Raw genomic sequence first — 24,267 nt, forward strand, 5'->3', positions numbered from 1 at the left:
TGCTACACAAAGTTGAAGTGTGGTATTTGATAGGCACTGCAAGAAGCTGAGAAAACAGACGCTGTATATAAAAATCCTCCATGAGTTTACTTGTTATATGGATACAGTTCCAACTCCACACTACAATATAATTTTAATGTTTGTCTGGAAACAGAAGTGGAAGAATTTCATGATATAAAAAAATGAAATCTTTAAAAAAATCTTGGGAGCTGGAGAGATGGCTTAGCAGTTAAAGCACTTGCTTGCAAAGCCAAAGGACCCAGGTTCAATTCCCTAGGACCCACATTAGCCAGATGCACAAGGTGGCGCATGCATCTGGAGTTCATCTGCAGCAGCTGGAGGCACTGGCACACCTATTCTCTCTCTATCTCCTCCTTCTATCTTTCTTTCTCGAATAAATAAATAAAAATAAAATATTAAAAAATTTAACAGCTGCTTGGGCTGGGGAAATGGCTCAATGCTTGCAAAGCCTACCAGTCTGGGTTCAATTCCCCAATACCCACATAAAGTAAATGCACAAGTGGCACATGCATCTGGAGTTCTTCTGCACTGGCAGGTGGCCCTGGCACACCCATACCCTCTATTGAAGAAATAAATAAACAAAAATATAAAAAAATCTTAGCTAAACATTAACACATATCACAAAGTCACCGTGTCTGAAGCAATGTAGTTGTGATAGGGATTTGAAAGATGGGTAAAGAAACAGATGAAGAGAGCATGGACGTCAGCCCAAGCAGTGATCCCTAGACTCATGAATGTAAATGTGGCTCTTAAATCAGGGTCCAAGGGGTGGGTTATTCAAAAGTCAGTATTGGAACAATCTGAACTATTTGGAAAAGATGTCAAATTCTTGACCTTTTCTCATCATTCACAAAGTAATTCCAGGTCAGTGGCATCTTGTAAAGCTGTTTATTATCTGTGCTGTGAATATGGCGAGTAATCTAACTCTGAGCCAGGTTTTTTTTTTTTTTTGAGCATTTTAAAAGGAGCTATAATACTGAAGACCATATTTTCTTTTTTTTTTAATATTTAATTTAATTTATTTATTTGAGAGAGAGAGAAGCAGAGAGAGAGAGGAAGAATGGGTATGCCAGGGCCTCCAGCCACTGCAAACAAACTCCAGACACATCCACCACCTTGTGCGTCTAGCCTACATGGGTTCTGGGAAACCCAACCAAGGTCCTTGGGCTTTTCAGGCAAGTGCCTTAACCGCTAATCCATCTCTCCAGCCCCCACATTTTCAATTTTAATAGACTGAAATTTAAAATTAAAAAGTCATTTGTGAGCTAGAGAGATGGTTCAGCAGTTGAAGGTGCTTGTTTGCATAGCTTGTTGGCTGGCACCAGTTCGATTAGTACCTACATAAAGCCAAATGCCCAAAGTGGAGCATGTGTCTGGAGTTCATTTGCAGGGGTAAGAGGCCCTGGGGTGCCCATTAATTCTCTCTCTCTTCCCTTCCTCTCTTTCCTCATAACTAAATAAATTATTTGTTGTTAGTGTCAACCACATTGAAGAATATGGGTCTAGATGAAATAATAGATCTAATGTAGGAAAGAAAAACAACTAGCCCCAGGCATAATGGTAGAACCCTAATCTCAGCACATGAGAGACTGAGCAGGATGATTAGGGCAGGCCTAGACTACATAGAGACACTATGCCTCAAAAAAGAAAGAAGAAGGGAGTGAGAGAGAGAGAGAGGAAGGAAGAAAGAAACCCCATTAGAATGAAGCATAAGTGTGTTTAGTCATGCAAAGGTATTTTGCTGCTTCAAGGAATGCTTGTCCAGCTTTATGTGGGTGACTGGGAAGTCTTTTCAAGCAATTATCTTTAACTACTGAGCCATCTCCTCAGCCCTAATATTTACATAATCTTTCCTTAAACTTTTTTTTTTAGAGAGAGAGAGACAAAGAGAGAGAATTGGTTCGTCAGGGCCTCAGCCACTGAAATCAAACTCCAGACACTTGTGCCACCTAGTAGGCATGTGTGACCTTGTGCTTGCCTCACCTTTTGTTGGTTGGGATTATGTGGGATCTTAGGAGTTGAACAGGGGTCCTTAGGCTTTACAGGCAAGCGACTTTACTGCTAAGCCATCTCTCCAACCAGATATTTATATAATTTTGAAGTAAATGCCATTTTTTTTCTTTTTTCTCTCAATTTTTATTAACATCTTCCATGATTAAAAAAATATATCCCATGGTAATACCCTCCCTCCCCCCACTTTCCCTTTTGAAATTCCATTCTCCATCATATCCCTTCCCCATATGCCATTTATTTTTGAGGCAAGCACAACAGACTAGCCTTTTTCTTTTTTGCAAGAGACAAAGAGAGAGAATTGGTGTGCCAGGGCCTCCAGCCACTGTAATCAAACTCCAGACACTTGTAACACCTTGTGCACATGTGCAATGTTGCATGCTTGTGTGACCTTGTGTATCTGGCTTATGTGGGGCCTGGAGAGTTGAACATGGGTCCTTAAGCTTCACAGGCAAGCGCCTTAACCACTAAACCATCTCTCCAGCCCTGAAAATGTCATTTGTAACATAATATCAAAAGCAAAAGTAATAAAAGAAAAAAAAACAGCTTTGACTACTTCAAAATGTAAACCTTTAGAGTACATGAAATCTAACAAATTAAAAACAAAAATGTACCTCACATAGGACCAATAAAGGAGCTATATTTTTAGGTATAGATTGCTAACTCATGTATGAATTGTGAATTGATAAAAATAGAAGAAGGGGCCTTGAAAGAAAAGCAAAGGATATGAATAAGAAAATCATAAAAGAAATATGACCAAGCATGGTGGTGCATGCTTTTAATTCTAGCACTTGGGAGACTAAGGTTGGAGGATTCTCATGAGTTCAAGTTCAGCCTGGGTTATAGAGTGAGCTCCAGTCAGCCTTGAGTAGACTGAGACCCTGCCTTAAAGCAAACAGAGCCGGGCATGGTGGCTCACACCCTTAATCCCAGCACTCAGGAGGCAGAGGTAGGTGTTCAAGGCCACCCTGAGACTTCATAGGGAATTTCAGGTCAGCCTGGACTAAAGAGAAAGACCCTACCTTGGAAAACAAAAAAGAGAAAGAAAGAAAGAAAGCTGAATGACCAATAAACATGAAGAAAATTTACCCTTAATACTAGTCACAAATGTATCAATCCAATTAACACTGAGTTCCAACTGAGGTTGCCTTAAAAATGATGCTATAGAACTAGGAGATATAGTTTAGTGGTATAGGGCTTACCTAGGATGTATAGGCTGTGGTTTAAAAAAGCTTATATTAAATTTAAAAGAATAAAAAATGACTGTAGAGGTGGCTTAGCGGTTTAGGCATTTGTCAGCAAAGCCTAAGGACTCATGTTTGACTCCCTGGATCCCACATAAGCCAGATGCACAATGGTGAGGCAAGCACAAGGTCACACATGCCCACTAGGTGGCACAAGCATCTGGAGTTTGATTGCAGTGACTGAGACTCAGGCCAATTCTCTCTCTCTCTCTCTCTCTCTCTGTCTCTCTCTCTCTCTCTCTCCAAAATAAAAAAATATATAAATATAAATAAATAAATAAGAAAGTTTAAATTGTAAGAACAAGTGTAAACTGATGAGATGTTTCTAGAGAGCAATTTAATAAGGACAAAATCACACAGTTTCAGGTCTGATTTCAGGTGTTCTTATATCTTTTATATTTATTTTACATTAAGATCTGATTTTGGCTCCATGATCGTCATGATATGGGTCTTATGTCAATGTATATGGTGACTTTCTCATGTCATGAGGGAGCCATGCAAAAATGAAGCAGTGTTTTGAGGGCTCAAGGACATCATAACCCCTGCCATTTACCCAACAGTTATTAAGCTGTGTACCAAGCACTCCACATTCAGCATCCCCCTTCATTCTCACAGACTCATTGATAATATTCTCCATTTACAGGCGCAGAACCAGGGTCCAAGTTCAGAGCTATCATGATGCAGCCAAAACAACAGGGATGTGACTCCAAGTTGTGATCTGTCATAGGCAAGAATTCCTGGACCGCAGATAGCACTGAAGTCCTCTTGTAGGGAGCCTGCATCCAATAAGAGAACTCCTTCCCCTAACAGAGACGCTGCCATCCTGAGCCCTCTTGGTTAGGAGCAGTGACCTCATGGGGAAGCAGGCAGGTAATCCCCAGACTACAGAGCTCTTACATGTCCCCTTCCTGGGACCTGAAGCAAAGAAAATTAGTGTATTTGTGGGTAGGGAGGAGTGAGTTTTAACTGGTTTGAAAAGATTCTAATCACTAGGGGCTCACTCTCAGAAAAGGAATTTGGGGAATTGAGTGTCCTAAGATTTTTCCATCTGCTCATCCACAAAGACCTGCCAAATGACAAGGGAATGCTGTGTGCGCGCCCGGCCTTGTCTGCGCTCATCTCTCTTCTCCGCAGAGCTGGGCTGGTTCTCCAGCGGGCAGTGGGAGCTTCAGGGGGAGGGACACTCGGAGACTGCCAGCTTCCTCTACCGCATAGTTGGAGCCTGAGATCGGCTATGTGCTCAGAAGGAAGGGGGTGGGCAGGAAAGCCAAACACCATTTGGTCTCCATCAAGACTCAGAAAGCAACTTGGGCCAGCACTGCCGTCAGAATTGGGTCTATAGCAAGGGAGTTGGCAGCTGGGAAGTTTTCCGGGGAGGTTGGACCTGCCCCATTGCGCAGGTCAGGGGCAGGAGGACCAGACTGATCTCCCTGGACAGGAAGGAGTGGAATAGGGCAAGGTTTGCTGGGACAGAGAGGAGCACGGATATCAATTTTTTATTTAAAAAAACTACAGACCCACCTCGTTCCTCAAGAAAATGAGTATTTGGTTTATGTTTCTGTGTTTTAAAGACATTTAAGAAATAGCTATGTAAACATGGACACCCCTGTCTACTCTGTTGAGCCTCAGCTGCAGTAACTGTGGACAGGGAGCTAAGCCAGAAGGAATTCTGTTAAGGTCAGGACTACTCCACTTCCTCCAAGATAGGATTCCCTAGATGTTTGTTTTAAACATTCCCAAGTTCTGCTCGAGACCTACTCAGTTAGAGTCTCCAGGGGGAATAGGCCTAGGGGTTCTGTATTTTAATCTGCACCCTGATGAGTCTTACATAAGTAAAGTTCAGGAATTGCTGGTACCAGATAGCCTGGAAACTCCCTATTTAGGACACAGGAAGGGAGGCTGAGCCTCGGAGCACTGGCCCATATGGAGTCCATGATACCTGAGTCTTTCTGTTTGGTCCTTTTGTGGCCTAACCTGCTCCTCAACAGCCCCAGGGCTTGTGTGAACTTGCCACAACATGTCTGGAGACAAACAAGGAGCCACAGGAGAGCAGTCGTGGGATGCGGGACAGAGCCCAGAACAGGGTTTTGAAATGGGCTTGGTCAAGTAGTTGTGTGACGCCCTTCAGCCAGGGCTTGACCTTGCTGGGTTTGGTTTTCCATCGGTAAAATGTGGACAAAGAAGGTCACTGATTATCTCATAATTGGGGACAGTCATCTTTTAGACCACGAGGAACTATCCAGTGAGGTGTGAGTAGAAGAAGTACTCTGAGCAAGAGAGAATTCTTTATCAGAGCTTCCCTCGGATGCATGTTGTTAATAGGGTCCAGTGAAAACGGACAGGGTTCTGCACTTAGCTGAGGAAGTGCTTGGCTAAGAGTCTTTTTAGCAATTTTTAAAAATATTTTCTTTGTTTATTTTAATTTATTTATTTGAGAGTTACAGAGAGAGAAAGAGGCAGAGAGAGAGAGAATGGGCACATCAGGACCTCCAACCATTGCAAATGAATTCCAGATGTATGTGCCCCCTTGTGCATCTGGCTTACGTGGATCCTAGATAATCAAACCTTGAACTGGGGTCCTTAGGCTTCACAGGCAAGCGCTTAGCTACTAAGCGATCTCTCCAGCCCAAGTCTTTTTAAAACATATTTTATTTATTTATTTGAGAGAGAGGGCAGAAGAGATGCAGATTGAGAGAAAGAGAAAGAATGGGAATGCCAGGGCCTCCAGCAGCTGCAAACAAACTCCAGACTCATGCACCACCTTGTGCATCTGGCTTATATTGGTCCTGAGGAATTGAACCACAGTCCTTAGGCTTCACAGGCAAGTGCCTTAACCACTCTCTCCAACCCAAGAGTCTTTGATTTAGGGTGTCTCTGGGTCTTTCATTGAATGTGCACTGTGACCTTCCAAGGTGTGAGTGTGTGTGTATGTGTGTATGTGTGTATGCACATAGTTAATGAAGCATCTCTTCCCGTCCCCCCCTCGTCTTTATAAAACTATGGTAAAATGTACATTAGTTACTTTTCTCATTGCTGTGACCAAATACCTGAGAAGAAGCAACTTAAGGGAGGAAGGGTTTATTTAGGCTTACAGTTCAAGGGCAGACAGTCCATTATGGAGAGGAAGGCGTGGCAGCTAGAGAGTGAGGCAGCTGGCACATTACATTCACAGTCAAAAGGCAGACAGGTAGGACTGAGCTAAGAAACCTCAGGCCCACCTTCAATGATCCACTTCCTCCAACTAAGCTCCACCTCTAAGCCCTCCCCTAGCTGGGGGCCAAATATTCAAACACATGAGCCTGTGGGGAAATTTTCACATTCAAATTATAACATGTAAAGGCTACTGTGCCAGGTGCCTTCACATTTTTGTTCAATTACCACTTCCATTCATCCACAGGACTTTCTCATCTTCCCAGAGAGAAACAATGTTACTAAATAATATCAGCCCTCCATGCCTCTCCTCCTGACTACCATCATTCTACTTTCTATGAAGTTGACTAGTCTAGCTAACTCCACTAGGTGGAATCATCAGGGGCTTATTTTATCTACCCAGAATGTCCTCCAGGTCCATTCATGTTACAAGTGTCAGAATGTCCTTCCCTTTAAGCTGAGTGGTTTAGGCACTGTACGAATATACAATATTTTGCTGATCCATTCATTCTTGGATGGACATTTGAGTTGCTTCCATCTTTTGGCTCTTGTGAATTTTGCTGCTGTGAGCAAGGGTGTACAGATATGATAAAAGTCCCCACTTTGCTGTGCATTTTATTTTATTTTATTTTTTGCTGTTTTCGAGTTGGGGTCTCACTGCAGCCCAGAATAACCTATAACTAACTCACTCTGTAGTCCCAGGCTGGCCTCCAGCTCATGGAGATCCCCTACCTCAGCCTCCCACATGCTGGGACTAAAGGCATGGGCCGACATGTCCCGTTGGAGTCCCCACTTCAATTCGGAAGTACGGTTGGATCTCTTGAGCTAGTGTTCTGTGAAAACACAGTTCTTGGTAGTTCTGAGGGAACACCATGCAGTGAGAACATTCCTGAATTTTCCAGGTATCTCCCTGTTCTGGATGATGCAGTGAGGAAAAACTAGTGGGTTAGGAACTATGGCTCTCTTTCCTCCCAACGTCTATAGGCCTTAGTTTCTGCAGGGGTAAAATAAAAACTAGATGATCTTTTGAAATCTGAGTTTTTTTTTGGTTTTTGTTTTATTTATTTATTGCCCAATGTGGTGTCCCAAAAGCAGGTCAGCGAGTGAAGGATTAATTCCGTATGTCTTTACCCTTCAACCTTAACATTGTATGTTTTCCAGGGCATCACACAAGCTATACTGCACTTTACAGCAGACCCTCTCCCCCAGTCTCTCATGCCCCAACCTATGACTGGTGAATTCTGGGCATCCACCAGAGCTTTATGGGGAACCAATGCTTCACTTTCTTTTACGAAGGCAAACAGTATTGAGGCCTTCCCTCACCTGATGTTTGAGGATACACCACTGGTTCTCTAGTTCTTTCAGAGCTGGAAGGAAGGGCGGGTACCACAGGCTGGACTTTCTCTGGTCTTTGGGCCTTCTCCTGTTTGGTCAGCCTCAGGCTTGTGGAGAAGAGAGCCGCTGCCCTTTGGGCTTCCTCTAACCTCTCAGCGTGGCTTTCCTTTTCTCCCACCATTTGAAGCACAAAAGAAATAGTTGTTTCACGTGTTTGCTTCTAGGCCGCTCAAGAATTGCCCTTTTCACCATGGGAAACCAATGTTTTTTCCACTTTTCCTGTTAAAAGCAGAGTTTCCCTTCTCTCAATAGGAGCCATTGGCTGCTCTCTGAATTTTAAATGTAATAACCAGGTTTATACATTAGGAAATTTTTGCTGGATTCGCTTGACAATAGCTCTAACTTGCAGCCTTTGCCATAACATGCACATTTCATTAGAACACAAAATCCCATTGATCAGGAAGGAAATAACCCTTAAAACTCTCAGACAGATGAAAATGTAAAATGAAGCCACAAGAAAAACAAAATCCTCTGAGGCTGGGTGTGGTGGCGGGACCTTTAATCCCAGCACTCAGGAGGCTGAAATAGGAGGATTGCTGTGAGTTCCAGACCAGTCTAGGCTGCAGAGTAAACTTCAGGTTAGGCTGGGCTGGGCTAGACAGGGCTAATCCTGCTTCAACAATAAATAAGTAAATCAAACAAAAAATTCCCAGCCATTGGGATAACCCTCACAAACTAACAAGAGTTTTTCATGACGGTAGAGGAAGTCCTTAGACCTTGGAATCTGTTGACTTCTTAAGAAAATGAAAAAAAAAAAAAAAAAAAGAAGAAGAAAGAAATTAAGAAATCAAGCTTGGTTTTATCCCAGCACTTGGGAGGCTGAGGAGAAATTCAAGACCAGCTTGAACTACTTAGTGAGACCCTATCTCAAAAAAGAAAAAATTAACATGTCTTAATTGTGCATATTAATAGGATTCAGTGTAATATTTTTTAAAAATATATATTTTATTTATTTATTTGAGAGAGAGAGAGAATAAGAGAGAGGAGCAGATAGAGAATTGGTGCACCAGGGTCTCCAGCCACTACAAACTCCAGACATGTGCTACCATGTGCATCTGCTTTGCAGGCAAATATCTTAACCACTAAGCCATCTCTCCAGCCCTCAGAATAATATTTCAATGTACCAGTTAACTCCAACCTCCTTTTATCTACCTTCCCTCAGTCCTTTTCCAATCTCTAATGATCCAAGCTGGTATACAGACCAGCTTTTTAAAATTTTTTTAGTCCCTTTAACACATCCTTCCCAGCAGTGAACAAAAGATGGGGATGAGGTTTCTAGAGACTGACACATTCTGACATTCTGTTCTGTTTGTTCATAGCAATATCAAACCATCTGGTAGCCTGAGGACAAAGGAGACAGAAACACTGAGAAAATTTTTTTTTAATTTAAGCAGGCATAGTACAGTGCTGTGACTTTTTTTTTTTTTTACACATTACAGTCAAAATGGATAAAATAACCTTGTGCTGATTTTTATCAAGATAAGTTTTAGCAATCTGGAGGGCTCACTTGTGTTTGAAGAATTAAGTGTCAATCAAGCTACGTAAATGAAGCAGCTCTAGGTTTTTAACTAAAAACCCAACAAGGTGTTCAAAGATTTCCCATCTGTCCATTGAGTACTGAGGAATGGATGAGGTCATGGCTGAGACTAAAGACCTAGCCCTGTGAGATTTTGATGGTGCTCTGTAGGAAAAACCAACACTTTAGCTTTTGAAGTGCTGGGGATCAAACCCAGGGCCTTGCACATGCACAATGTGTATATATATATAGCCAGGCATGGTGGTGAATGCCTTTAATCCCAGCACTCAAAAGGCAGAGGTAGGAGGATACTTGTGAGTTCAAGGCCACCCTGAGACTACATAGCGAATTCCACGCCAGACCCTACCTCAAAAAACCAAAAAAAGAAGAAGAAAAAGAAGAAAGAAAGAAATAGGCCTAGTAGGCAAATTGCATGCTGTGCAAGCATAAGGACCTGAGTTTGACCCCCACTTAGCCATGCACAGTGCCACACGTGGCAGCATGCATCTGTAATCCCAGTGCTAACGAGGCAGAGACAGGTGTATCCCTGACCCTCTAACTGGGCAGTGTAGTCAAATTGGTGAACTATAAACCAATGTGAGACCCTGTTCCAAGAAGAGGTAGAAATCATACCTGAGGATGATATTGAAGCCGTCATCTGGCCTCACACAAATGTGCACACACATGCCCATGCATACTCAGACACACACATGTGCCCACACCTATTACTAGATAATTAGAAAGCCTACCTGCTTACTCAAAAGATTTGAATAACCGTATTCTAAACACTACACATTTCCAAGTGCTTCATGGGACACACGTTATACTGAAAACTTATGTGTTGCTTATCTGAAATTCAGATTTATCTGGGTATCCTGTGTTTTTCTTGACAACCCTAAGAAGACAGTATGACCCTCCATAATGGTTTTTGTTGTTGTTGTGGTTACCTCAAGGTAATCAGTAATCTCCTTAAAATATATTCAAGTGTGCTTCAGCTCTGTTCTTGAAGGAGAATCAGTGCCCATGCTTGGGGTAAAGCCATGCTGCCTGTGACTCACCTTTGAGAATGAGCAGGGGTCCTTTGAGAGACAAGAAAGAGGAAATGATGAGCTGGAGAGATGGCTTAGTGGCTAAGCGCTTGCCTGTGAAGCCTAAGGACCCTAGTTCAAGGCTCAATTCCCCAGGACCCACATTAGCCAGATGCACAAGAGGGTGCATGCATCTGGAGTTTGTTTGCAGTGGCTGGAGGCCCTAGCGTGCCCATTTTTTCTCTCTCTCTCTGTCTGCCTCTTTCTCTCTGTGTCTGTCTGTTGCTCTCAAATAAATAAATAAAAATAAACAAAAAAATTTTAATTAAAAAAAAAGAAAGAGGAAGTGACTCAGAATTCCAAACCTGACCAAGTAGATGTGGGTCAGGGTCAGGGAGAGTTTGTAGCTCTTGTAGGCATCGTCTCTGAAGTTCCACAGGACTTGTAGAGGAAAACCTGGCAAAGCCAAGAAGCCTGGGGCCCAGCTATTATGATTTGGACAGTAAATGGCAGTTTGACTTCATATGCCAAAGAAGTAGGGACACTCGGGTTACAAATCCAACTGAAGGCATTGGGGTATGTCTAAGCAAGGACCTCCTGTATCTTCCAAACCATTCTAATAAGGGTTATCATACAGCCTTTCCTTTTATTTCTGTTTCAGCAGAGGCCCCCAGCTAAGAATAAGATGTGTCATCAGGAATCTGTGAACTCAGAGCCCACTAAGGATGAATCTAAAGAAGTCAATGGAGGTGAGGCTCTCAGAACAGCAATTACCATAGACTATATAGAGGGAGGTAGAAAAAAGGAGTGTTTCCTTCAATCCAATCGGGTGCCATGCAAGGGGCAGGCAGGGATGCCTTCCTTGTCTTCAAGCTCCGTGAAGCGGACCTGCAAGTACTTAGACAGTCTGCTTGTGTGGCCGGGGATGGCCACCCCCTGGTTCCTGCCATGCTTCCAAATAAAATAAAGCCACTCAGGGCAGCTGCTTGGTAAGTATACTTGTATTGGTGACCAGACACACATGAGTGGACTTTCCCGGAGGCCCTGAGCACCCATGGAAGGTGACCAAGCTTAAGTGATGTTGGAAAAGGATGCCATCCTGAATCTAAAGGGCAGTATGCTGAAAGAAATAAGGTAGGTATCACCCCCTCAAAATAGTGTATGCTATATGATGCCATGTATGTAAAACCAAAACCAGTCAATAGTACCTAGAGGCAGATGCATATTGCCTGAGGATGTCATATGAACAAGAGAGAGGACAGTCATAAGTTGTCAGTCAGATAGTAAATTACCAAGGCCAGAAAGTGACACTCAGTGGAAGATTCTGTAGGGAATCCCAAAAGGAGACCCTTGTCACAAAGAATCAGCACCTGCCACATCCAGAGAGCACTAAAACCAAATACGACATCTCTTGCCTCTTATTCCCTCGCCCTACCCAACCCCCACTTTGCAAGACTTTGAGGCAGTCAGGTGCGTGGAGGAGGTGTGGAAGAGTACTGTAAAAAAATAAGGAGGCAGTCAGCCATGAATTCCTTCTCTGTTGCAGATTTCAGAGCTGGGCCAGGAGAACAGCTGTCTGACACTTCAGAGACTATGGGTTTGACATTCGATTTGATCTCAGTCTTTAAATCTCTAACAGTGAATCGTTTGTTAATTCTTACAAGACCTACAGTGTGGGGAAAAATAGTTATTTCCTACTTTACATACCAATAAGTCTCAGGCTCCTTCAATAGCCAGCTATGTTTTACCGTGCAGAGTCGGTCTACATGGTCAGCTTCACCTACTGAACTGTGGGGTGTTCCTAATCACTCCATGAGAAATCAAGAAAACCAGCATACATGGAGATGGTACCAGCTAAAGGAGCTTTAAAAGGAAATCAATAGAGGGATGGAGAGATGGCTTAGTGGTTGAGGAGCTTGCCTGCTAAGCCAAAGGACCCAGGTTCAATTCCCCAGGACTCACATATGCATGGATACACAAAGTGGCACATGTGTCTGGAGTTCATTGGCAGTACCTGGAGGCCCTGATATGTGCGCATTGTCTCTGTCTCAAATAAATAAAACAAAAATATATAGGGCTGGTGAGATGGCTTAGCGCTTAAGCTCTTGCCTGTGAAGCCTAAGGACCCTGGTTCGAGGCTCGATTCCCCAGGACCCATGTTAGCCAGATGCGCAAGGGGGCACATGCATCTGGAGTTTGCAGTGGCTGGAAGCCCTGGCGCGCCCATTCTCTCTCTATCTTTCTCTTTCTGTGTCTGTTTGTCACTGTCAAATAAATAAATAAAAACAAAAAAAAAAGCTGAAAAGGATTTTTTAAATAATAAAATATATAAAAAAAGAGTTTATAAACAAGGAAATCAATAGAGATGCTTTCCAAGGCAATAAACTTGCAATGCTTTAAGAACATGGACTGGATTTAAATCCTTGCTCTACTTCCTGGTTGCATGATCTTCGGCAAGTTGCACAATGTCTGGATGCCTTTGATTCCTTGTTTTCAAAATGGGAATGGCACTAGTCAGGCTAGGCTGAAAGTACTCTACTTGAATAACTCAACTCAGTGGCTTAAACACCAAAGGTTCATTTCTTTTTATAAATTTTTATTTATTGATTTTATTTATTTATTTGAGAGAGAGAGAGAGAATGGCATGCTAGTGCCTTCAGCCTCTGTAAACTAACTCCAGAAGCACGCACTACTTTGTGCATCTGGCTTACATGGGTCCTAGGGAATCAAACCTGGGTCCTTTGGTCTTGCAGGCAAGCATCTTAACTGCTAAGCCATTCTTTCAGCCCCCAAAGTTTCATTTCTTATATCACAAGGAGCCCACCATGAGCATGCAAGTCCCCTTGGGCTCTTCCTTCCAGTGCCAAACTTAAGGAGAAGCCCTTATCTGGAATATTCCTGAGAGTAAGGCAACAAGGAAAGAGTGGTTAATAGTAGTGTGGTGGCACATGCCTTTAATCCCAGCACTCGGGAGGCAGAGGTAGGAGGATCGCCGTGAGTTCAAGGCCACAGTGAGACTACAGAGTGAATTCCAGGTCAGCCTGAGCTAGAGTGACACCCTACCTCAAAACACCAAAAAAAAAAAAAAAAAAAATAGTGAATGTATGCAGTGGTTCTTAAGCCTCTTCCTCAAAAATATGACATGTCATTTCTGTTTACATTTCTTTGGCCAAAGGAAGCTATAGGACCAAGCTTCAAGTCAACATGGTAAAGGGGTTAGTATGTCTCCTACTGAGAGGCACAGAGAATTTTGGGGCAATAATTTAGTTTACTCCAGTACCTACAGTGATTCAAGTAGCTCCCAATAAACCCACGTAAATATAAATGCAGACTATTTCTAACACACCTTTTCCCAACTTAATTTATTTGATAGTTTTCCTAAGGAGGCCATTTACTCTCAGATCCTGATTTAAAGTAGCCCCTACAGGCTGGAGAGATGGCTCAGTGATTAAGGTGCTTGCCTACAAAGCCTAAAGACCCTGGTTTAATTCCCTAGTACCTACATAGAGCCAGATGCACAGTGGCACATGTATCTGGAGTTCGTTTACAGTGGCTAGAGGCCCTGGCATGCCCATGCTCATTCTCTCTCTCTCTCTCTCTCTCTCTCTCTCTCTCTCTCTCTCTTTCTCTCTCTCTCCCCCTCTCTCTTTCTCTCTTCCCTGTCTCTCTGCATTCAAATAAATAAATATTTTTAAGGCCCCTATGTAGGGAATTGTCCAATATAGCAAGAACCCCCAAAACACCAAGGGGGAATTCTTACTAACAAATAGTTGGAATCTGACATCAAAGCCTGATTTGGAGTCTCATTGAAACATTCTAATGAAGAAGAATAGACCATGCTGTGTTTTCCTGGCCTACTCTGCATGGCTTTCCCTGAAAGATAGGCCTCAAGGTAACACACCATCATGTCTCAGCTATTTCGGTATGATTAGGCCTGTGGAGCGCAGCCTCTGCAAAGTTATTCTTAACTCACTTGTCTGGAGGCAGACGGTAATAGCTCCCCTCCTGTCAAATGCTTAGACTATAGAGGGAGCACCCAGGCTCAGGGCCAGCCATTCCGTTTCCTCTGAGTGTTGGAATCTGAACTCCCCAGGCCCAGTGACTAGCCAACAGTTTTTCTATGAATTTCAAGGGGGCAGCCACTGTCTTTTGAGGGGGTCTGTCACAGAAGTTCTTCCTAATGTGAGCTTGAATTTGGAAAATCTGGAGCTGGGAGCTGCCATCACATCATAGAGAATGAGGAGGGATTATCACGGTTCTTGAGTCTCAAAGCCAGAGTGGCCACTGGTAGGGTCTCAAAGACACTACTCAGAACATTCTAAGATTCTCCTACTTTGGGGGATTAGGGTTAAACCTAATCCAGTGACTGGTAAATTTATAAAAAGAGGAGTATTTGGACACAGACAATGATATAGAGAAGAGTGCAGCGTGACAAAGGGAAGAGTGGAAAGATGTATTTACAAGTTATGGGATGCCCATGACTGATGGAAGTGAGTAGAAGCTAGAAAAGAAGCCTTCAGCAAAAGCATGATCTTGGCCCATATGTCTGGAGTTTGTGTATAGCAGCAAAATGTCCTGGTGTGCCCATACTCTATCTCTGTCTCTCTCTCTCTCTCTCTCCTTCCCTCATAAATAAATAAATGAAAAACATGACCATGCCACCATCTCAATTTCATACTTCTGGCCTCCAGAGCTGTAAAAGGACAGATTTCTGTGGGTTTAAGGCACCCAGTTTATAGCTATTGGCTATGGCAGCCCTGGGAAGCTAGTACTGACAGGAAAGATTTTGAGATGTTGGAAAATATTCTATTTAAACAGTCACTGTGATCAAATGTGACTACTTTTGAAAGCATATGGTGTCTTTGGAGAATAATTAGTAATTTAATGTGACTACAGCAAAGGAGGTGGAAAGGAAGAGCTGAAAAGAGTGGAAGATAAGAAGGGAAATATAGACTGAGACCTTCTATGCTAAAATATAAAGTTTGAGCTAGGAAGCCATGAGTGTTTTTTGTTTTGTTTTTTACTGTTGGGGAAAAGAAGTTTATTTTGGCTTACAGACTTATGGGGAAGCTCCATGATGGCAGGGGAAAACAATGGCATGAGGGTGGACATTACCCCTGGCCAACATAAGGTGGACAACATCAACAGGAGGGTGTGCCCCTGTGAGTGTTATTGACTTGAGTCTTCACTTTACTTGAGATAAATAAATCCCTTCATTTATCAGGGGTAAGATGTTACCATCCCAGTATGACTTTAGTATCTTTTCTCTTATTTTTTTAAATTTTTATCTATTTACTTGAGAGTGACAGACAGAGAGAGAAAGAGGTAGATAGAGAATGGCCAGGGCCTCCAGCCACTGCAAACAAACTCCAGACGCGTGCGCCCCCTTGTGCATCTGGCTAACGTGGGTCCTGGGGAATTGAGCCTTGAACTGGGGTCCTTAGGCTTCACAGGCAAGTGCTTAACTGCTAAGCCATCTCTCCAGCCCTCTTTTCTCTTCTTTTCTTCTCGGTCCTTTTACCTCATTTTAGCTTTAGTAATGTTGGATAGTGCTGCGCATAGTGCTACAGGATGGGTAACTCAAAGGTAAGAAGGGTCCAGTTCACCTTTGCACCTTCCACACATAGCACTGTGTACACATCGTATTATTTAAGACTTCAGCAGTGTACAGGGAAACATAAGTTTGCTTGAACAACTAGGAAATTCATTGGCAAGCGAAACATGCAAAAAGTGAGAGGCTATATGCATTTTCTTCAGGTATGACAAATGACTGCAAACTTATAAGGTTCGAACAATAGAAATGTATTCCCACCCAGTTCTAGACTGAAATCAAGGTATCCACCAATTGGTTTCTTCTGGATCCTCTCAGGGAGAGTCTGTCCCATGTCTTTCTCTTAGCTTTGGGTGTTGCAATCCTGAACATTCCTTGGCTTGCAAACACATCATTCCAATCTCCACCTCCATCATCATATGACATTCTTCTTAGGTGCCAGTTTCAATATCCCTTTTCCTTTTCTCATGAGGACAACTGTTGCATTGGATTAGGACCCATCCTAATCCAGTATGAACACATCTTAACTTGGTTATGTCTACAAAGCATCTGAGACCAAGTGAAGTCACATTCAGGGCTGGAGAGATGTCTTAGCAATCAAGGTGTTTTGCCTGTGAAGCCTAAGGATCCATGTTCCACTCTCCAGATCCCACATAAGCCAGACTCACAAAAGGTGAGGCAAGCACAAGGTTGCACATGCCCACTAGGTGGCACAAGCCTCTGGAGTTCGATTGCAGTGGCTGAGGCCCTGCCACACCAATTCTCTATCTCTCCTCTCTTTCTTTCTCTCTCTCACTCTCTCTAAAATAATAATTTAAGGGCTGGAGAGATGGCTTAGTGGTTAAGCGCTTGCCTGTGAAGCCTAAGAACCCTGGTTCAAGGCTTGATTCCCCAAGATCCACATTAGCCAGATGTACAAGAGGGTACACATGTCTGGAGTTTGTTTGCAGTGGCTGGAGGCCCTAGCATGCCCATTCTCTCTCTCTCTCTCTCTCTCCATATATATATATATATCTGCCTCTTTCTCTCTGTTGCTCTCAAATAAATAAATAAAAATAAACAAAAATAATTTTATTTATTTATTTGAGAAATAAAGAGGCAGACAGAGAAAGAAAAAAATAGGCGCACCAGGGCCTCAGTCACTGCAAATGAACTCTAGACACATGCACCACTGTTGCAGTCAGGTTCACATTGCTAACAGAAATCACCTGACCAAGAGCAGCTTTGGGGGGACAGAAGGGTCTTATTTTGGTTTACAGACTCGAGGGGAAGCTCCATGATGACAGGGAAAAAATGAGGGCAAATGAGCAGAGGTTGGACATCACCCCCTGGTCAACATAAGGTGGACAATAGCAACAGGAGAGTGTGCCAAACACTGGCCAGGGAAAACTGGCTATAACACCTATAAGCCCCCCCCCAAAACAATACACTGTCTCCAAGAGGTGTTAATTCCCAAATCTCTATCATCTGGGAACCTAGACACCAAAACACCTAAGTTTATGGGGGACACCTGAATCAAACCACCACAGCCACCTTGTGTTTGGCTTGCATGAGCACTGGGAAATCTAACCTGGGTCCTTAGGCTTCACAGGCAAGGGCCTTCACCACTAAGCCATCTCTCCAGCCCATTAGGATAGGTCTTTTTAAAGGGTCAAGTAAAGAACAGGTACCTAGCACCAGCCTTGAAGAAAAGCAGTCTTTTCATGTTGAGCTTTGACCATAACTGGTGGGGTGGGACCGATTGTTCTTCCTAGCTAAATGCTTTCCCACACTCCTCTTCTGATAGTGGCAACAGTGTCATGCTTTACCTGTCAGACAATCCCCAACACCACCACCCCCACCTTCACCTGCCAGGGTCTTCAGAGGTTCCAGCAATGAGCCCATCCCCTTGGTCATAGGGACTGGTTCAGGGAAAGACCTCCTGTGTGTTTAGTGAGGCTTAATCCTTGTACTTTTTCTGGAATTATTGGGTAAGAGAAGTGCTCTTTTCCACTGTGGGGGAAGGGTGCTAAGCTTGTAGGATGTAAGTGTGAGATTGCTAGGGACCATCTGTGCCTCCACATGAGAAAGCCTGCCGCTGAAGAAAATAGAAGAGAGCAGAACTGAGATATGCAGAAGAGAACTGGGACATGGCTTGAGCAAGTAGATCTGGCCCAGCCCAATTAGCATGTCTTCCAGGGCACGTTCCAGAATCCACAAGTCTATGGATGCCTTTCTCTGATTCAGCTGATGTGATAGGATTTCTCTCACCTACAGCTCATCTGCAGTGGGAGTCCAGATTCCACAGTGCTGCTGCTCAAAGACACCTTATCTTTTGGTTGAAGTGGACTCCAGGTAGTTTCCAAGGGATTCAGGTAGAAAGGCTATGCAATTCTATTTCTTCTCTTGCCTTTAAGCATCTTATTAAAAAGAAAAGTGAGCCAGGTGTGATGATGTACATCTTCAATCTCAGCACTTTGGAGGCAAAGGTAGTAGGATCTCTATGGTTTCTAGGCCACCCTGAGACTACATAGTGAATTCCAGATCAGCCTGGGCTAGAGCAAGACCCTACCTTGAGAGAGAGAGAGAGAGAAGGAGGGAAGGAGAAAGAGGAAGACAAGGAAAGGAAGGAAGGAAAGAAGGGAGGGAGGGAGGGAGAGACTGGACTGCTGGTTGTTTGAGTTACGATGGTCTTTCTCAGTATGCCTGACATCTCCCCCACTCAAGATGTGGCTAGCAATGGGGACCGCTCTAGCTCTTTCTTCAAATTTTGTGGCCTGCTGTGGTTAATAGTCATCAGCCACTTTTGCTAGATAAAGGCTTTACTTAATTTCATGTAGGTTCCTTGCATCAAATGCTTTTTACCTTCATACCTCATTTGATCTTTGTGCCATCATGGAAGAGAAGCAAGGCTAATGCTACAATTATTATTATTTTTCCCAGTGTACAGATGAAGAACCTAAACTAGTAGTTTAGAAGGATACTGTGGTGGGTCATATTGATTGTCAACTTGAAAGGACCTAGAATCACCTAGGAAACAAGCCTCTGGCCATGTCTGTTAGGAATTATCTTAATTAAGTTAGTTGAAGGTGCGAAGACCCACTACTGTGGGCTGTACCATTCCAAGAGCTTGGGTCCTGGACTAGATGAAAGGGAGATTGCTGGCTGAGCACTGTCATTCTTCTCTCTCTCTGATCTCTGATTGTGGACTGAATGTAATCAGTTGCTTCATGCTGTTGCTGTCATGTCTTCCTTGCCGTAATGGAGTGTAACCTTGAACTGTGAGCTGAAATATGCCCTTCTTCCTTAAGTTACTTTTGTCAGGTATTTCATCAGAACAAGGAGAAAGGTAACTAACACTGGGAATGTGTTTCTGGTAAGTCAGCATCACAAAGTGAGTCTTGGCCCCTTTCACCCTGTATCAACCTATCTGTACCATAAATATTTATTAAGGATCTGTAACATACAAACAAGGATCTTTTTGTTTTTTGTTTTATTAACTTAAATACAGAGTTTAAAATGATTAAATAATCACCAGTGAAGATACTCAATAGTGGGCACTGAAAGCCTTAAATTGGCCAACCAGGCCAAATGAGCCAACAGGGACAATTCTATTATGGGGGAAACTAACCACTCTGTAACTGGACTGGAGGCCTGCCACATGGGAGGGAATATATCCTTGATACTGAAAACCTACAACAGGTGTAGTCATGAGCCCTAGGGGTATAACATCTGCTGCTCTCTGGCTAAATGTATATACTATGCTCATCAAACTGCAGTAAGCACTTTTCTTAATGTTCATACCCATATATTAATGCTACCCTCACTTTTGGTTAGAAAAGATTCTCTTTTCAGACGGCAGTGACCTTGGGATAACTCAGAAGATACCATAGTGCTGAGAAGAAATGACAGAGGAGTGCTCGGCACTGAAATATCTCTATCACATCATCCAAGGCTCAGGTTCCATTGTGAAAGAGGTGGTGGAAAGAATGTAAGAACCAAAGTAAGGGTATGACTCCTTCCAATGTGCTCCTCCAGACACAAAATGGCCTGGATATCTATGACCTCACAGTGCCTGACACTACCTACACAAGACCATTATAATAGGAAGAAAAGATCATAACATCAAAATAAAAGAGAGACTGATTGAGAATGGGAGGGGATATGATGGAGAGTGGAGTTTCAAAGGGGAAAGTGGAGGGAGGGAGGGAATTACCATAGGTTACTTTCTACAATTATGAAAGTTGTCAATAAAAATATAAATTAAATTTTTAAAAATACCAAAAATATTAGTAAATAAGACACAAATCCTGCCTTCAAATATTCCCTGTTCTATGGTGTGTCAAAGATATTATTTCTAAATTAAATGTTGGGGAGGGCTGGAGAGATGGCTCCACAGTTGAAGGTATTTGCTTGCAAAGTCTGACAGCCCAGGTTCAATTCCCCAATACCCAAAGTGGCTCATGCATCTGGAATTTGTTTGCAGTGGCAAAAGGTCCTAATATGCCCACACCCTCTCATCTTTGCTTGCAAATAAATAAATATATAAAAATATTTTAAATTATGATGTTAGAAAGACAGGAAATGATAATTTTTGAGAGACCCATATAAAATGCTGTAGAAATTTAGGAGAGGGAGATTATTTTCACTAGGAAGATGAATATTCATGGATATTTTCCAAAGTCAAATAGGTAGTATGTTGTAGTTACCGTCTCATTGCTGGGGGATAAAAACTGACCAAAAGCAGCTGGTGGAAGGAAAGTATTTACTTCCTAGAGCCAAAGATACATAAGGGCACAGAATAAACATTCACACTGCAAAATATGGTATTGAAAGGAAAGATCGAACCAATGCAAGATCTAAACAAACAGGGCAAGCATCAAATCCTTTAGTTTGAAGTCCAACATCTGCAACTAGTGTTGAAATTTCTGGGGTTCTAATTCCATCCCTCCAGGTGGCCTGCTTATATTCCAAGGGAGCAATCCATCCTGAGAAGGCAGCTCTCCTTGGCAGCTGTCTCACAGTCATAGCATCTCAAATCCTGGGGTCTCCACACAACCCACAGTTCATCCTCATGGCTCTGTTGGGTCTCCATGCAGGGGCTTCAACCACCCTGCTTACATGGCCATTTCTAACAAAAATGCATTGTGCATTCAATGACCTTTTCTTCCCTATATTTGTTATACTCCAATAGTACCAAGTGGGCTACCAAAAATTTTTAAGCCAGGGGGAATAAAGCCAACTTTGAAGAGCAGGGTACTTCTTTAGCAATCAGGACTGAGTCAGCATTCTTCCTCCTGTCCCAATGCAGAACAACTGGCCCAGTCTCATTGGTGGTAATATCTCAAACAATTACAACTGAATGGGTACTGTCTCAGCTTGAAACTTTCATATCAGTCTGTGCCATGCCATTCTTCTCACACTGGTCCATTTCTCCTAAATTCAACCTTGCTCAAGTTCTTATGACACAGGAAGAGCATAGCTAGCCTGCCTCTTATACAACTGCCTCTAGCCCAATCCAGATAAAGCTCTTTCTTCTCATTAGCCAAGCTTGCACAGTCCATAATTCCCCCTGCATTTAGGTCTGTCAAGCTCTGACCAGAATGGTCCATCAAATTCTGCTTATAGCATTGCAAGACATCTCTTAAGGCCAAGATTTCAAATCCTTCCACATTCCTTACAAAGGTCAAAAGCTACACAGTCAAGTTTCTAACACTAATGATCCATTCCTCTGGTACCAATTTTCTGTTGTAGTTACCTCTGCATTGTTGGGATAAAGAATGTGACCAAAAGCCACTGATAGGAGGAAAGGAAGAGCTTCATGATGATAGGGGAAAGCATGGTAATAGCAGAGGTTTGACATCACCTCCATGCCACAGCAGGAAGAAAACAGCAGCAGAAGAGTTAGTTAAGTTCTAGTAAGGGGCACTGGCTATAACACACCTAAGCCTACCCTTGACAACACACCTCATCCAGCAAGCTCTATTTCCCAAACTGCCATCAGCTGGGGACCCAGTATTTTAAAACACATGAGTTTATGAAGGATTCAAGCCATCACACTGAGTGAGAAGAAGGGCATTCCAGTAGCAGGGTGAGAAAGCATGAAACAGAACCAAAATCATGGAAGGACAAGGCAGTCAGCCAAAAGCTGAAGGTGGCTAGGTCAGAAGACAGGTAAGGGAAGGACAGAAGAGCTGGGTTCAGAGAAAGATCTTGGAAGGCCAAAAAAGGAAGGCTAAGAACTTGGGCTGTATCTTGATGTTTTTTTGTTTTGTTTTGTTTTGTTTTGTTTTTCTTAAATAGAAGCCCCAAGTGATTCCATCATGAAAACTAACCTGAGCAGAGTATAGAGTAAGTGTGAAAGGCCCAAGAATTCAGAAGCCCAGAAATACTATCACGCTCCAAAGGGAGCTTAAGTGGGCCCCTGCACACCTCAAACTCCAGGCTTTACTCTCTGTTAAAAGCAAGTAAAGAATCCCTCTTCTCATTATATCAGAGCCCACTTCTAATATAAAACTAGGTAAAACGGGCATGAGATAGCCCTCAAGGATGGGAAATAAATAATGAAGTGAACCACTTATTTGGTTTCTGTAAATATCCTGCACCATAAGCCTTAATAGCCCACACCGTAAGCCTTAGTAGCCCGCACCATAAGCCCTAGCAGCCTGCCTCAGACCACCAAGGTCATAGGAGACTGATACCACACTCTGCTACCCCCACCCAAGGACCTGCACAAATGCTGACCTCCAAGGTCATAGGAGACTGATACCACACTCTGCTACTCCCACCCAAGGACCTGCGCAAATGCTGACCACCAAGGTCATAGGAGACTGATTGGTCTAATGCACAGGCTTTGTTAGAATCCCTATAAAAACTGTCCCATTCCTGCATTGGGGGCTCTGCAGTCCTCTACCCCTGTGCGTTGTATGACTGTGGGCCCCAGCGCGCTTGGAATAAAATCCTCTTGCAGTTTGCATCAAGACTGCTTCTCGTGATCCGGGCAGAGCGTGGGGTCCTCATTTTGGGGGTCTTACAAGTGGTTGGAGAGGTAGGAGACTGAAAAATCAGTTTTCCAAGCACAAAGTCCTGAGTAGAATAATATTCAAGTTATTTGTCACTGAATTGACAAATTATCCCAAAACTTAGTGACTCAAAGTTATTAATTTTCTCCATTTATCAAGAACTTCAATAAGTATGACAGATGCTTTGCTGGAGAATTCTCCAGAAACCCCTATATTATTGGGGTATATAGAATCCTATAATCTTGCTGCTAGATTCCCCCCCCCCACACACACACACCCCTTGCGGGTGGGAGTAAGAAGGCGCAGTGTAAAGGACACAGACTGTAGGACTCAGGCCAGAAGTTGAAAGCAGACTCCTTTATTGAGGAAAGCGGACATCCCTATATACTCCTTCCCCACTTCCCATTGGTCCTTTCGTACACCCCTTCCCTGCTTCCCATTGGTCCTTTCGTTGTTTGGCAGTGTGTTGTCTCTTTTCCATTGGCTCGTTTCCTGCATAAGCAGTGTTGGGTGTTTAGGCAGGGTTTAGGTTGGCTCACAGGGGAAGTAGCAGTCGCACATGTGCAGCAATCTCAAGGCCTCATTCTAGGGCCCCCGGCTATGATTCTCCTACATAATCTTTCCTATTATACTTTGTAATCTACAGCACTGGCACATAGTTTTATTATCAAGCTTCAAGTTTTGTCTTACTGTGTTTATTCTTTTTAAACCTAAAAGTCTCTTAAGTTGTAAGAAGCTATATTAACCACAGAGCCTTGAATATGACAAGCAACAAAATAAATATCTGTTAGATTAATTAACAACAGCAAAAGCTGGACATGATGTCCCACATCTTTAACCCAGTGCTTGGGTGGCTGAGGTAAGAGGATTACCACGAGTTTGAGGCCAGCCTGAGACTACAGATTGAGTTCTAGATCAACCTGGGCTACAGTGAGATCCTACCTTTAAAAAAAAAAAAAGTAAATGAAGTAAAATAACAACATCAAAACCCCAAATCTTAGCTGGGCTTTGAGTTCAAGGCCACCCTGAGATTACATAGTGAATTCCAGGTCAGCCTGGGATAGAGCAAAACCCTACCTCAAAAAAACAAAACAAACAAAAAACTTAATGGCTCAAAATAGCAATAATTTTATTCTAACTTACAATGTACCAATTTGGAATTTGGGGACAGCTGAGCTAGGAGACTCTTCTCTTCTGTAGAACATTTCCTGGAGTCACTGAGATAGCCAGTAGGCTGGGATGGTCTGGAGGATCCAAAAGAGCTTTCCTCACATGACTATCTTGGAAGAAATGACTGGAAGGCTGAGCTCAATTGAATCCTTCTCCCTCTCCATGTGTTTCATATCTTGTC

This window comes from Jaculus jaculus, chromosome 12 (genome assembly GCF_020740685.1).
Source record: "Jaculus jaculus isolate mJacJac1 chromosome 12, mJacJac1.mat.Y.cur, whole genome shotgun sequence".
NCBI lineage: Eukaryota > Metazoa > Chordata > Mammalia > Rodentia > Dipodidae > Jaculus > Jaculus jaculus.